We start from the raw sequence: 16901 nt of genomic DNA on the forward strand, positions 1-16901 counted from the left end.
GATCTTCCTTGTTTTTCAGCATTACTTTATATTACAGGGAAAGTGTTGTAATATTTTTCAGCTGAAGTTGGTGTATATATGTAAGTTTCAGGTTATTTGATTTTTTCAATTCTGAAATGTACCTTAAAACTAGTGAACTCCTTGGAAATATGAGGAGTGTAAAATAATTTTGGTCTTATCTGTATTAAGACTTATTTTTAATTGTAATATTAAGATATAAAGTTAGTATGTATTTTTGTAAGTATGAGACAAAATGTATTATATGAAAGTAATGGATCTATCAAATATTTTTTGTGACACCCATTTCCCAAACTGTTGAGTGAGTTATAGAACATGTGATGAAATAAGACTATAATTTGTGTGGTAAATGAAAACTAATAAGCTTGAGGAATCCCATCCTTTTATCAAGTAAATGAGATATTTTTAAGAAGAGTTTGATTAAATAAGAACTAAATATTGGAAATTATACCAGTGGTTTCTGGTTAACGGCAGTAACTAAGGACAAAAATTGGCATTTTGGGCAATGTGTTGTTATCTACTTCTTAAATGAAAAGGATGGCAGTGTCTCTACTTAGTGATGGATTGTGAGAGGTAACAATTAGGAACAGTTTCTCATATTATGAAATGCAACCTTCAAAAATTATTTTAGTGGTCTTTCGAGATCAGTTATTGGTTTCAAGATTCAGGAAAAAGAAAACTGAAGTAAAGATTTCTCAGGTATATATTGTCAGCACTGTCATTTTTCTTTCATGTTTGTTGTCCAGGGTGAGCAGATAGAGTTTCCCATCTATGTAGTGGAGCCTGTATGAGCCACACGGCCAGTACTCGTAGCCAGATGGCAAACGAGTTTGCGGTGTACCAAACTACAACTTCAATATTAGACACACCGACTAATATTGTATTTAGCCGCATAATTTTCCCACCCTTAATTTCTAAAGGGAAATTTGGGTAAAATTTTTGCATAATTTTACTACCATGATTATATAAAAGTTTTCTATCGTCAATGTGTTTTCTGTTTGATTTACCAAGTGAGCTGTCTACGTGTTTTATTTTCCTTGCTTCACGTCGCACCGACACGGATAGGTTTCATGGCAATGATGGGTAGGAAAGGGCTAAGAGTAGAAAGGAAGCACCTTGATTAAGGTGCAGCCCCGTCGTTTGCCTGGTGTAAGAATGGGAAACCACAGAAAACCATCTTCAGGGTTGCCAACATTAGGATTCAAACCCACTATCTCCCAAATGCAAGCCGACAGTTACGTAACCCAAACCACGCAGCCACTTGCTTGGTATGTGGTTTTTGGGTCACATAGCTGTAACCTTACATTTGGAATTTTGTGGGTTCAAACCTCCACTGTCAGCAGCCCTGAAGATGGTTTTCCATGGTTTCCCATTTTCAGATCAGGCAAAGACTGGGGCTGTACCTTGACCCTTTCCCGCCAGAAAGCGCCCGACTGTTTACTTTGCCTTCCGGTCCTTAGCGCCTGGCTGCATTACTGCCCACGTCTGCAATCTGTGCAATAGTTTTGTGTTTTTATCGGCTGTAAAATATTTATAAGGCATTTATGAACACACAGTACAATCTACAAGGCTTAGGAAATAAAAGAAGAGCTATTATCAACCTAGGCAACGGTCTTGAACTTCCGCGAGGACAGGTCAGCTGTTTCGTTCGTAAACATGGCGGGATTGAATACTGCAGATATTGAAACTGAATATAGGCGAAGAAAGTGACACAGAATCAATGAGTAAGGGTGGAGGTGAATTTTTAGTGAGTGAATAACATATCAATGAAGATAAATTTAGTGATAACAGTGATATAGGTGAAAACTGATATTGAGAAATCGGACCTGATAGCGATGCCATGGCAATTCATGTAACACAAACGTATTGTTTCATTACTCCAAATGATTACATGGATGATGTTAAACCTGTCCATAATTCAGAAAGAGTATTACAAGAAACAGATTGTTTTTTATGTATATTAGGAGGAGATATTGCCTATTGCATATATATCAATGCAGCATTCAAACAGGCACATTCCAGTAAAATAGATACAGAATGGGAAGACAGTTTTCCAGATGAAATAAAATCTTATATACATGGGCATCATTCCACCTCCAAAATCACGTGATTATTGGTTTAGAGGGATTCAGACAACATGGTAGGGTAAGGGTGTATTCTGCCCGAAGGCAGGTCCGACCTCCGCAGAGGTGTGCCTGAGCCGGAGTTTACCTACGGTAGGGTGGTCAGTTCCTTGCCGCTCCTCCATTCCCTTATCCCCCACCAACAGCGCATGGCAGCCTATCAGACAACATGAAAATGTGACAAATGCAACCTACCTATGTGGCGAGTATCACCAGTAGGAGTTAGAGGTTTGAACCAACAACATTATGACTCTATGAATAGAGAAATGGATGTGATGGTGTATTTTCTAATATTATTGAAAATTTGAACTCATTGTGATCAATAGTTTTTATTATATTTAACTTTTTCCGAAACTGTGCGCTCTGTTTCAATTTTTCCTAAATAATAGGTTGTAACCTGGGCATAAGCAGAGCGGAAATGTGGACGGGAGAGGGTTACTCAAGCCAAGGTTTTTTCCTTCACTTTCCTAGCCCTGTCTTATTCCATTGTCGCCATAAGACCTATCTGTGTCGGTTCGACGTAAATAAATCATAAAAACTTTTAATTTTTCAAGATGCACATTGTGAAAATATTAAGGCTGAGTCAAAATGGTCTCTTTTAAACATAACATTCATCCATTGAATAATGCTAGAAATATGTACATTATGGTGTGCAATAAAGACATGGCTAGGCGGTATGGAAATTAATTGCTTAACACATTGGAGACCCTGTCTTAAGGTGGCATGTGGGCAGGTAGACCGCCATATTTTGAAGGTTTTTAAAAAATTGTAGAAAATAGTAGGTAGGTCGCAATAACACGTATATATCATTAAAAAATTAAAAGTGTCTATTCTACAGATTAAAAAGTTGCATTAAGATCTATTGAATACTTTTCACATTACACATTTTCCAACGGTATGTCTTTTGCAACAACAAAAAAAAGTCTGACAACAAAGTCTTACAAATAATGAGCTTGAGTGCGGAATAGTTTAAATCATTCAGGAACACAAAGTGCTACAGAACACATTGGATACCACCAGTATGTCTCTTTCCTCGTTACTTTCCCATTTTCTGCTTTTCCTTTACCTGCACTCGCGTTGCAAGTGCATCCAAATCACCAAAAGTACCCGGCGAATGTGAATCAGTCCCTGCCTTTGAATTATCATCGCTTGCGTCACTTCATTCTAAATGAAAATCCAGTCACATGAAGATCGTGAAACATTAGCTAAATAAACTACAAAGTGCAAAATCACATCTGGGTGGAATATGATAGAATAGGTCATAAATACCTTCATCACTAACATAAAGTTCGAAATCAGGGTCTAAATCTGAATCATCTACCTCTTCTTCTGAACCACTGTCATCAAAAATCTCTTCTAAAATCTCTACAATTCCACCTTCATTCAATGATCCAATCATTATAGCAGAAACAAAACGCAGTCTAAACACTTTGCACGATGTAAACAAAACTCTGAAAGCGCACGCCTTGAACAGCTGGAAGCATGGAGTGTAGAAGCGAATTTGAGTAAAAATAAGCTGCTATAAGTTCGAGAAATCAAAGACAGAGGACACGAACGCACGGTATAGCTGTTATAAAAGTTCTTTACTTTCCGAGCGATTCTCATCCTGGCTGTGTTGACAATATAACAAATACGCAGACCTGAGTTAGCCTCAGGCGCGGTCAGTCTGAGCTGATACCCCACCCCGATACACACTCGAGCTCGGTCTCCATTGTGTTAATATCAAAGTACGAAGCATCTTCAGGGTCACTACGCGTACCAATGAACCGGTGTACATAACCTTCCAGTTAAAGGGCACATCTTTTAACAGCTACACATACAGTAAGTAACATAGTCGCAGATTATTGGATGGATCCACCACTTTGTCGTTTCTGTTCATAATACCAATATAGTTGGTCCATTATTGGAATCAACATCTTTATCATTTCTGTTCATGTCATCGTCTAACAACCAATAACTACACAAATGCTTTATGTTGTGCTTAATTCTCACATGACTTTTCAAAGAACTTCATTTCTTACGAATGCATGACGGTTTACACTGAGGCCATACAACAAAGGTAACTAACTTAAAAATACGTTGTGTAGCCAGCACATTCTGAAACCTATTTTATTTAATACACAGTCTAGCTAGGGTGAACAAAATAATATGTTACATTCATTTCCATAAAAATTATTGCATTTAAAGACTCCCGTCTAGCCATAGCACTATTGTTCCAATGGCCGGTCGTTACTTTGTAGGCAGTGATAGAACCGCAAGCTACAACACTGCTGCAACAGGACCGCTCAGCAACCTGACATAGTGTTGGTCTATTTACGCATTGTTAGTAAGCTTGTAGTAATTCCACGGGAGAAGCACACTTGTTCTATATTATTTACTGGTCTCTATGCTAATTAATTTTATGCAGTTAGCGATGGGTAAGAAAAACAGGAATTTCAATGCACAATTTAAATTAACACTAGTCACATTTGCAGCATATGAGTTTTGTGTAGAGTCATCACACGTATGCTACTGGCGTAAACAAAAAGGACAATTGCCATGTGCCAAGAAGACAGCCTTATCCAACAACTGGTGGCTTTGTGCCAACGAGTTTCACCGTCTCCCTACCTCATCATCTACACACCTAGATTCACAGGTTGACAATGGGTATCAAATAGAAAGACTTGCGTCAGGTTAACTGAACAGTTCTTTGGACTAAAAGCCATGCACTAAATAAAATATAAAACATTTTAGGGATCGAAATCAGGTCAGTATCCAGGAAGATATCTGCTTAAATATGTAACTGAATTAGGAAACGGCAACTGGTGGCTCTGTATATTCATGAAGGGGAACAACCTTTCTCTTAGATTTGTATGCCAGCTATCGCTGAAAGACCATACCAAAACTGTGGAGGAATTCCATCTGTATTTTTAATAATGAATAAGAAAATAGGGTAGCGGGTAAGGTACTATGACCAGCATAGTGAAAGGATTATTGTGGTCGAGATAGACACCAAGCCAGTGCCCACCACAATAGTGCAGGTCTATATGCCTACTAGTTCAGCAGATGATGAAGAAATCAAAAGAATATATGAAGAGATAGAATATTTAATACAGTATGTAAAAGGTGATGAGAATCTAATTGTGATGAGACATTGGAATGCAGTGCTAGGCCAAGGAAGAGAAGGTAATACAGTAGAAGAATTCGAATTGGGGCAAAGGAATGAAAGAGGAAGCCGGCGGGTTGAATTCTGCACTGATCACAATTTAGTCCTGGCTAACACTTGGTTCAAACATCACAAACGACGGCTGTATACATGGACAAGACCTGAGACACTGGAAGGTATCAAATAGACTTCATTATGATCAGGCAGAGATTTAGAAACCAGGTGTTGGATTGCAAGACTTTCCCACGAGCAGACGTGGACTCTAACCAGAACCTGTTGGTCATGAAATGCTATCTGAAGCTGAAGAAATTGAAGAAAAGAAGGAATGCAAGGAGATGGGATCTAGATAAGTTGAAAGAAAATAGTGTGAGGGATTGTTTCAAGGAACGTGTAACATAGGGACTAAATGAAAAGCCTGAAGGAAACACAATAGAAGAATGGACAGTCAAGAAGAATGAGATCAGTACGGCTGCTGAAGAAAAGTTAGGAAGAAAGAAAAGATCACCTGAGAAACAATGGATAACTCAAGAGATACTAGACCTGATTGACAAACAACAAAAGTACAAGAATGCAAAAACTGAGGAGGGCAGACAAGATTACAGGCAAATAAATAATGAAGTAGATAGAAAGTGCAGGACATGTAAGGAAGAATGGCTGAAAGAGAAGTGCAAGGAAAGGTAAATGCTGCATACAGGAAATCAAGGAAACCTTTGGAGAAAGGAAAAGTAGGTGTATGAATATTAAAAGCTCAGATGGAAAACCACTTCTAGGGAAAGAAAAGTCAGAAAGATGGCAGGAACATATCCAACAGTTGTATCAAGGTAAAGAAGTAGATGATAGTGTTCTGGAACAAGAAGAGGCTGTTGATGCTGATGACATGGGAGACCCAATTTTGAGGTCAGAATTTGACAGATCTTTGAGAGACCTAATTCGGAACAAGGCACCGGGAAATGATGACATACCCTCAGAATTACTGACTGCCTTAGTAGAAACCAGCATGAAGAGATTTTTCCGTTTAGTGTGCAAGATGTATGGTACAGGAGAAGTGCCATCTTATTTTCAGCAGAAAGTTGTTATATCTATTCCCGAGAAGGCTGGTGCTGAAAAGTGTGAAAACTACCACACCATTAGTGTAGTATCTCATGCCTGCAAAATTTTAACATGTATTATTTACAGAAGAATAGAAAGACAAGTTGAAACTGAGTTGGGAGAAGATCAGTTTGGCTTCAGAAGAAATGTGGGAACACGTGAAGCGATCCTGACATTATGTCTGATCTTAGAAGACCGAATTAAGAAAGACAAGACCACGTACATGGCCTTCGTAGATCTAGAAAAGGCATTTGATAATGTTGATTGGACCAAGCTGTTTGAGATTCTGAAGGTGATAGGGATCAGATACCGAGAGAGGAGAATTATCTACAAATGTACAAAAATCAGTCTGCAGTGATAAGAATCGAGGGCTTTGAAAAAGAGGCAGCAATCCAGAAAGGAGTGAGGCAAGGCTGCAGTTTGTCCCCCCTCTCTTTTTCAATATTTACATAGAACAGGCAATAAAAGAATTAGGAAAGTGTATCAAAGTTCAAGGAGAGGAAATCAAAAACTTGAGATTTGCCGATGATATTGTTGTTTTATCTGACTCCGCAAAAGATCTGGAGAAAGTGCTGAATGGTATGGACAGAATCTTGGGGAAGGAATTCAAGATGAAAATAAATAAGACCAAAACAAAAGTAATGGAGTGCGCTCGAACAAGGTCAGATGATGCAGGAAATATTAGATTAGGATATGAAGACTTAAAGGAAGTAGATGACTATTGTTACTTGGGTAGCAAAATAACTAATGCTGGCAGAAGTCAGGAGGACATAAAATGCAGACTAGTACAAGCAAGGAAGAGCTTTCTTAAGAAAAGAAATTTGTTCACCTCGAACATTGATATAGGAATTAGAAAGATGTTTTTGAAGACTTTCATCTGGAGCGCGGCATTGTATGGGAGTGAAACATGAACATTAACTAGGTATGAAAGAAAGAGAATAGAAGGTTTTGAAATGTGGTGTTACAGAAGAATGTTGAAGATGAGATGGGTAGATAGAATCACGAACAAAGAGATAGTGAATTGAATTGGTGAGAGAAGATCGATTTGGCTAAATTTGACCAGAAGAAGAGAGAGAATAATTGGGCACATCTTAAGACGCCCAGGTCTTGTACAATTGGTTTTTGAGGGAAGTGTAGGTTGTAAGAATGGCAGGGGTAGACCAAGGTACGAATATGACAAGCAGATTAGAGAAGATAGAGGATGTATTAGTTACCGTATGTAGAAATGAAAAGTTTAGCACAGGATAGTGTGGCATGGAGAGCTGTATCAAACCGGTCTATGGACTGATGACTCAGACGACAACAACAAGAAATTCCCAGTTGCTGAGAAAGACTCCAGTGAGATTTCCTAGGGGAGTTTTCTAGATGATGCTCAGTCTAATCAAGAACTACTACTGCAAGCACTATGTGTTGTCGTGTTTGGTTCTTATCTTGAATTCTGCCAGTTTCCGAAAGTTTGTTAGCCGATTCATTAATTGCAGTATGACTTGGAGCACAGTCGTAGGGGAATTTTTCTTGAAATAATTTCCTGTCAGCACAAGCTGATTCTGTACGTATGTGTGAATCGGTGTGAATCATATGCACTCGTTGAGTAGATTTCTATTATAAGCTTTTTTTTTTTTTTTAAACACAGTATTACACATGTGTTATTTCAGCAACTGCTTAGGTCCAACTGGTAATGTACTCACAATTCCCAAGATGCTCGGGATTCCCAGCTCGACGTCTGCAGCATTGGGTGACATTGTAACTGAACTAGGCCTATTGCATGCACTGGCAACTCATATTCTGCTCACCCAATATATTCCTAAGCATAAGCTTCAGTGAATACTTTAGTTTTATGAAGGTTGGAAATGACTTTAGATACAGTAGTTTTTCTTCAAACGAATAGTGCCCAAGATGATAGAGCTGAAATTGTGATTGGCCATAGGACTCAAACCTGCATGGTGTCGGGTGAACAGATGTTTCCATGGTCACTGTCACATGTGTCGACTGTCCTAGTAGAATCTGGAGAACTTGAGTTCTGGATTTAAAATCCTGTTGATGGTTACATTTTATCTCTGTCATCTTTCGTGAATGTTATTACTAATTCCATTGTATGATTCTATTATGGCCTGCTGAATGAATGAACGGACAGATGCACACTGTCAACATGGAGGTCTGTTATTTAATTTAAACGCTTAACAGAAATTGTCTGGGAGTGTCCATGTCCTGCATGAAGTAGGAGCAAGGAAGATGTTGCCCCATGACAGCTAAACTTCAATTGAGACAGCTCCTAGGATACAACAAACATTCAATTGTTTAACCGCTACGGATTACACAACAAGGAACAAGACAAATAAAATTTTAAATATATAATAAATTTTGATTGCACAAAAATAAAAGAAATATACACACCATGTTAATACTCTGAAAACAACATAAGAGATATAAATAACAGTTTAACCAACATGACAACTAAAAGAAAGGAAATGGGAAGCGGTTGGGAACCCTGCCAGGTCCGTTGCCGGGAAAATGAAATTCACGGTGATCCCAATTGAACACTACATTTACTGAATTTAAAAAGTCGGAAAATTACGTTACAAACAAGGCCAATAATGAAATACAAATGAAGTTAACATAGTAAATAAACAAATTTTGAGATATCAATAGTGTCAATAGTACAAGCTTCAGCTTCATGCCAACGACTTAAAAACAATGTAAAGAAAATTTTTAAGAGTCATAATTTGAAGTCATGACAAGGTAGTTGCGGACGATACCAACTTAAAATTACATATAAGTAAAATGAGCTCTCAATTTAGTAAGGACTGTCCCTCTACAACCAAAGAAGTTAAAGAAAACTACATGTTAACATAATACCAAATGCAGGTTAAGACATTAGCAAGGAAAAGAAAGCATGTTCATTATTTTTTTTAAATCCTAACTCAGAGCTTGATCAAGTAGCTGCCTTTTCAAAAACACTTCTGAATAAGGTGCATACTTTAAGCAAGAATACGTTAAGCTGAAACAGGACTACTGGAGTCAATCCCAGAGGAAATTAAAATTTACATATTTATTTCACAGTATATAAAATCAAAGAAAGAGGGAATGCCTCGAAAACAAAGGGGGTTTGACTAGCTGCGAGGTCTAAGTCATTTTAACTTAAAATTGGCGAATGGAAGATACCCTGGGGATTTTAATCGCTTCTTCTGACTCAGGGACTGGGTGTATGTCCCAAAACACTCCTCATCATATTCAGACAACATACCACACTACCAACCACCACAGAAACACACAATAGTGATTACATCCCTCCCTATAGGGTTGGCTTCAGGAAGTGTATCCGGCCATAAAACAGGGCCAAATCCATATGTACGGCGCAATTCGCACCTGCGACCTCACAGATGTGGGAAAAAAGCGGTAGCCAAAAAAATGTGATAACTAAAACACGTGTATATAAGACAAAGAATTTAGATATACTGTACACTTCACTATAGAGGTGAATCTCAAATAATATTTATCTCCTTTCTAATTTCTTTTCTGTTTGTTTATTCATTCCTAATTCTGGTTATCATTTCCAGATTTACTTCATTGCCTGAGGTTCTAACTCTGCTTAAAGACATCATATTATGACAAGAAGATCACAACCATATTTTTTAAAATACTGTATGTATTTTAATGTTATAATTATTCCTGCAACATTTTCTTTGTCTTGTATACATATGTTTTAGTTATCACACAATCTGTTTTATTATGGCTAAAGATGTCCACTCAGTGGCTGAAACTAGTCCCAAGGCTGATGTAATATTATTTACTTGAAAAGGTCTTGTCAATTTATTTCTTATAATTGCACTTCATTATGGAACAAAAATGAAATTTATAACTTATAAGCGGTATGTACCAAGCTGTCAGTGGAGAGATGGCAAGGAATGATGTTAGTAGATGAATAAGCTTGAGTGAAACTTTTAAAAGTAGGAAAGATCATTATATGAAGATAAAGTTGGAATTCAAGAGAATAAATTGGGGCAAATTTTCATTTAAAGAACAAGGAATAAGGGATTCAAATAGTTTATCCAGGAAAATGTTTGATAAATTTCCGAGTTCTTTGAAAACATTTAAGAAAAGACTGGGTAAGCAATTTTAAGGAATCTGCCACCTGGGCAACTGCCCTAAATGCAGATCATTGATTGATTGATTGATTGATTGATTGATTGATTGATTGATTGATTGATTGATTGATTGATTGATTGATACCATTTAATGTCATACCCAGTTTAGCTTGTATGGCTTGGTGATGAAGGCAAAGGTAAACATTCTTTCACTGATACGTCTCTACACTTCTACATAATTAGACAGTCGCTTGTTGACAATAACTGCAACTACATTCTGACTAGTTTCATTTGCACCAGCACGTGATACAACATGATCTGCAGTGCTGAAGTGTCCTCAGCCTTTCCAGCAAGTTTCTGATAAACCACAGATGTCGACTCTGTGCTGTAAAATTTCTCATTTTACAATGTGAAGCTTCTCACGTTCCATGTTATGATAGCTTTGTCACTGCAGAGCTAGTTTGTAATTGTTGGACCAATAGGAGATTTGCCATTCATGGCCTGGTCGCTACCGCTGAAAATCCGGTTACAGATTTCACACCAGTCAGCCCGGACCCAGACTGGCGCCGGTTATTACTCAGATTCTGTGGCATGACAGTATTGTTTCTGTGGCTGCATGATGCTTTCATTAAGATCGTAAATGCGGTGGTTTCTCTTTTCCTTCCACATCCTGTGCCATTGACCAACTGATTTGGATCCTCCATCTCTAGGGGTGATTTCTTGCTCCAAGGGCATGAGGGTGTCCTTTACCTCTACCCCTCTATCATATCTCGGAAGAGGATGTTGGGTACTTGATGGAGGGGAACCACTTATTTAGGTGGTCACTCAGACACAATTTAACACCATACCTAGGACAACCCTCAAATATACGGTGCTGCCTCTAGCAAACGTGTCACTGTGGTCCCTATACTGACCAATAGTAAACCACGTACGACCTCATACTTTCTCTTCTACTTGTTACGCTAGTATAATTTTTCTTCTCTAGAATATTTGACATAAAGTTCATTATGATATTGTTGCTTATTCCCAGGTTTGTATTGTTAACTAATTCTTTTCATTTAATCTGTATTTATAGTATAAACCTTGATGTCTTAAAAAAAAAAGAGAGAAATTGATCTTACTAATGGGGATAAACACTTCTGATCCACATTTACACAGCTGTTTCTTAATACATTGCATGAGATAGCCCCACGCCCTTTTTTGTTTTGCTATTTGCTTTACGTCGCACCGACACAGATAGGTCTTATGGCGATGATGGGACAGGAAAGGCCTAAGAATGAGAAGGAAGCGGTCGTGGCCTTAGTTAAGGTACAGCCCCAGCATTTGCCTGGTGTGAAAGTGGGAAACCACGGAAAACCCTCTTCAGGGCTGCATCCCAGGTGCAAGCTCACCTCACAGCTGCGCACCCCTAACCGCACGGCCAACTTGCCCGGTGAGATACTCTTTGAAGACAACTGTAATCGTATAAAGATACTGTTCTAATATTTTTAAAAATTATTCTTCAGTAGGCCTACGTTACAAAAGGTCTGATTTTGAATGAGAAATCTCTGTTCAAAAGATGTCTGGAAAGCAGCATGTTTACAAAATGATATTTCATCAGAATTTGTTAAACTGATACCTTGCACTATTAAATGATGTTGGAATCAATTAACTTTACAATAAAATGATCTTTGTAACCTAGGAACCGGATTCAAAATCAAGTTTGATGTTTGCAACTGCAAGGTTTTGGTGTGGATTTGTGTGTGCTTATCATATTCCTTCTTTTTTAATAGCACATTTAACTCTAATTTCTTAGTTACAAAGTTTACAAAATGCCTTTGTATTGTCTTGAAACAGGCTTAATGTTGTCTAATTTTGCTTACTCTCCTGTGTTGTCCTTTAATTTGGTATATACTGAAGTATTCTCCTCCTCCTCCTCATACATCCCGTTCAGGTCGCGAGTGCGAACTGTGTGGATTTGGCCTTGTTTTATGAGTGGATGCTCTTCTTGATGCCAACCCTATATGGAGGAATGTATTCACTATTGTGTGTTTCTGTAGTAGTAGGCTGTGTGGTTTGTTGAGTGAATATGAAGAGGAGTGTGTTTGAGACAAACACAAAGATCCAGTCCCTGAGTCAGAGGAAATACTAGATGCAATTAAAATCCCCAACCCAGCTGGGAATTGAACCTGTTACCCTTTGAACCAAAGGCCTCAATGCTGACCATTTAGCCTAGGAGCTGGACTGTTGGTATGATAAATAGTATTGCCCATTCCCATACTATGACTGATCCAGCATGCATGCATAACAAATAAAACTGAACCAGTACTTTATTGAGGTCATTTAACTGTTTTAAGTTACCAATGTTTGAGCTTGTACTGAAGTTTACTGTGAACTGTCTGCATATCTCAATTGTTTTGAAGATGAATTGTATTTTGTAGAGATACAAGTAGACAGGGAGAAAACAATCACGTGATTAATTGAACATTTGTTTAATTTTGAACAATAGGTCCTGAATCACAAAACACTTACATTTCGCTCAACTACAACATTTGTGGTTATATATTTACATATGTGACCTGTTGCGTGGAAAGAGACCCAAAGGCCAAGCTATTTCCCCTCCCATACTAATAGCAATGCCCCTCCCATCTATCGCCCCTAGCCAAGTTCCACGGGACGAGAGGAAACATAATTATAACATGCACAGTAGCATGGCGAGAAGCAAGTCAGAGCAAGGCTCACTTGTGAACCAGCTATAGGGAGTTTCACCAAATTTGATGGTAAGCTTTTACGTCACGCATTCATGATGGAAACTCATTTCTGACTTCTCATTTCAATGGTAGCGAAAGTGGAAATGATGATTCGGTATGGCAGAGCTGGCATTCGAGGCAACCCATCCTCTGGGGTAGTACAGATGGATCCCACTGCCTTGTGGGTTGAGGAGGCTAAGGGAGTAAACCTCGAAAGAAAATCCTTCTGTATGTTAGACCCAGCGAGCCAGTAAAAAAGTAATTGTTTGATTGCTTTCAATGTACGGACAAGCCTCGGATCGAACATACTAGAAAAAGACTCCACTTCTGGCACTTCAGGAACTAATGATGACCCTAAGAAGGCTGATGCTTATACTGAAAATGCAAGAAGATATGCCGATCAAAGACTTAACAGCTGGAATAGACCTTACCAAGAAACCAAACTGAGAGTAGGAACCCTGAATATAATTACACTGACCAACAAGTGTGAAGAGATAGTCGACCTGATGGAAAGGTGGAAAATTCATATAATAGGAATGAGTGAGACAAAATGGAAGGGGATGAAATCAAAGAAACTGAGCGAAGATCACAAGCTATACTGGCATGGTAACAAGAAGGAAACAAAGAATGGAGTTGGATTTGTGCTACATAAAGATATTAAAGCTGTAACGGATATCACATACAGATGAAAGTATGATCAAAGCCAGAATAAAACTTGGCAGTAACAGTCTCACAATAATCCTAGTATATGCTCCGCAGACAGGATGTAATGATGACGAAAAGCAAGAGTTCCTTCAGAATTTGGAGGAGCATGTACAAGAGGATAATATTATGATAATAGGGGATCTATATGCTCAAGTTGGAGTAGATAGAACAGGCTCTGAAGAGGTAATGGAGCCCTTTGGATATGGGGGAAGGAATGGTGAAGGCGAGAATGTCCTAGATTTCTGTGCCAGAAATAACATCATAATAAAAAACACCTTCTTCAAGAAACAAGACAGGCTTTTGGGGAGAAACAGAGCAAGAAGTCCAAAGGAAATTAGATTGCTAGGTCAACAAATTTAAGGAATATAAGTTAACTGTGAGTAAGAAGAAAACAGTAGCAATGAAATTGAGTAGAACACCCAGCGAATGTGACCTCAAACTTCATGGAGAGAGAATTGAATGTGTAGAAAGCATCAGCTATGTTGGAAGTATTGTATCGAACCAGGGGAGTGTTAAATTGGAAATCCGAAACAGAGTGACAAAAGGTTCCACGTTCTTCTATCAGGTACGAAATCTAGTGTGGGACAAAGCAGTTCCTGTAAAAGCCAAACAAACAATGTTCCTGCCAATCATGACATATGGATTGGAGACCTGTTATTGAAAAGAGGCATCAGCAAACTGCAAGCATGTGAAATGAAATTTCTACAATCTGCTATGCCAAAAACAAGAAGAGACAAAATTAGAAATGAGTGCATTAGAACTGACATGCAAATGACCTGTATGATGGAAGAAAGACTACGCATTGCACAATTGAAATGGTTTGGACATGTGCAAAGGATGGAAGATACTAGAACTCCCAGACAATATTTGGAAATGGCAGTACCTGGAAGGAGACCTGTTGGACATACCAGAAGAAGGTGGCTGAACCAAATAAATGCAGACCTTATCGAGAAAGGAACAACACTGCAGGATGTGAAAGGAGAGGAATTCTATATAATGACAGGATCTGATGGAGGCATATTGTCCACGAAAGTCCTACCCAGCCCGCTGGAAGGATACCCAGATGATGATGACTTATTTCTAAAATTTCCGAGGGTTTTAAACCCATTAATTTTTATATCTTTCTTTCTAGACCTTGTCTTTTTTTAAAAAAGAAATATTCATAAGAATTAAGCCATCAATATGGTGGTCATGCAGCACTGATCTTTGGCATATGACAGGCTATCTCAGAAGCTTCAGATTCCTTCTACCAGATACAGCTTCTTTTTGGAAAGAAATTTCTATATGAGTTAAAGCTTTTAAATATTCTGATGTGGATTTTGTCCCATTCCTATTCCGAGGCCAGAATTTCAATCTCCCTCAGTCAGCACACTGAAACTACCAGCTACCAACACTGCATGTAATATTTTCAAGAAAGTTCATTCAAAATTTAACATTGAAGAAAGATTTTTTGCAAGAAGTGTTGAACTATTTTATTGTAAATAGTGTGTATATTTTGTCTCTGGTTATTCTCAACAGTTCATAAAGGACACGGGTTCTTCTGTTTTTAAATTACTAGACAGCAACAATGAGCATTGTATTCTGTTACGAGACATTATGGCTGGCATGTCGTGTTTCAAGAAATGTTTCAAATTAACATTGAAGGTAATTTTTTTTTGCAGGAAGTGAGGACAATTTTATGTAATTAATGTGTATATTTTCTTTAGTGTATTCTCAAATAGTTCTTAAAGGACATGGGTTCTCCCATTTTTATCAGTTACTAGACAGCAACAATGAGCTTTGTAATGTACTGTATGTATGTTTAGTCCTCAGCCCGAAGGCTGGTTGGATCCTCAACAGTTCCGCCATCAGCTGTCATAGATGGCCTAGGCATCACTGAAGAGGCGTACTAGGGAAATGAGGAGTGAGGTAGTTTCCCGTTGCTTTCCTCACCGAGCCAGAAGTTGCTATTACACATCAGTCTGCCAAGCCCACTGAAATGCATGCACCAACTGACCCTATGAGCAATATTTTCACACCATTCATAGCAGGGACTGGCTGCAGAAGGAATGGCATTACTAGCATTACTCATACCTCAGTCACTTTCATTTTGTCAAAGCTAAGGATAAAGCTGAGACAGATCAATGAAAGTAACAAAATTGCTCTAGCCCATACCAGAAGACATAGTGCACTGTAAACACTAGGTCCTGCCAGCAATAATGTACTACGAGACATTATGGCTGATGAAGTCTCAAATGAGACAAAACATGTTCCAGAGTGTGTTTTTATATTAAATAGTTTTCACTTGTAAAGTGGGGTGTATTGATTGAGTGGACCATTGAACCTGACATTGTTCCTGATATTGATAGAAATGTTACCATAGAGCTGAACAAAAGTGTCTGGGGTGTAAAAATTGCACTTTATGTATTGATTTCCTCTGCTATCTATGGGTCTTCTTAACAAACTAACTTATGCAGCAGTTTGAGTCTTCATCACTTGATGTCAGGAAAATGTTGTACAATTGGTAAGAAAATTAGCGAAAGCTGTAATTCTGTTTTTCTCAAAATACAATTTCGTAATAGCAACAGTCAATAATTAATATATTCTAAAGTATTGCATCTAGAAGCATGAACTTTCTTCTTTAAATGCTCAGTATCTTATGCCAAGTTTATATCCACAAAAATCTCAAAAATGAAAATTCCTACTTTCCTGTCCATGCAATGAGTCACATATCATTAAAAAATCTACTTTCTTTTTTATATTGTTATTAAAGAGGAGAGTTTTCCAAAGGAACAGCCAAGGTATATGAAAAGCTCATACTAAAAATTGTGTAAATATGTCCATGAAAAGGAATTGGGAGAATGGCCCAAATATTATTTCTGGCTTCTTGTTTTTTTTAAATTGAAACATTTGCTTTTAGTCCGATGTCTGTTCCTTTCATCAGCTCATTAATTTATCTGATGTTTTTATCTTCATGGGTGTTGACACAACCTGGATCCTGTAGCATCCTTCATGCTTTCATGTCCTG

This window comes from Anabrus simplex, chromosome 5 (assembly GCF_040414725.1).
Source record: "Anabrus simplex isolate iqAnaSimp1 chromosome 5, ASM4041472v1, whole genome shotgun sequence".
NCBI classification, from domain to species: Eukaryota; Metazoa; Arthropoda; class Insecta; order Orthoptera; family Tettigoniidae; genus Anabrus; species Anabrus simplex.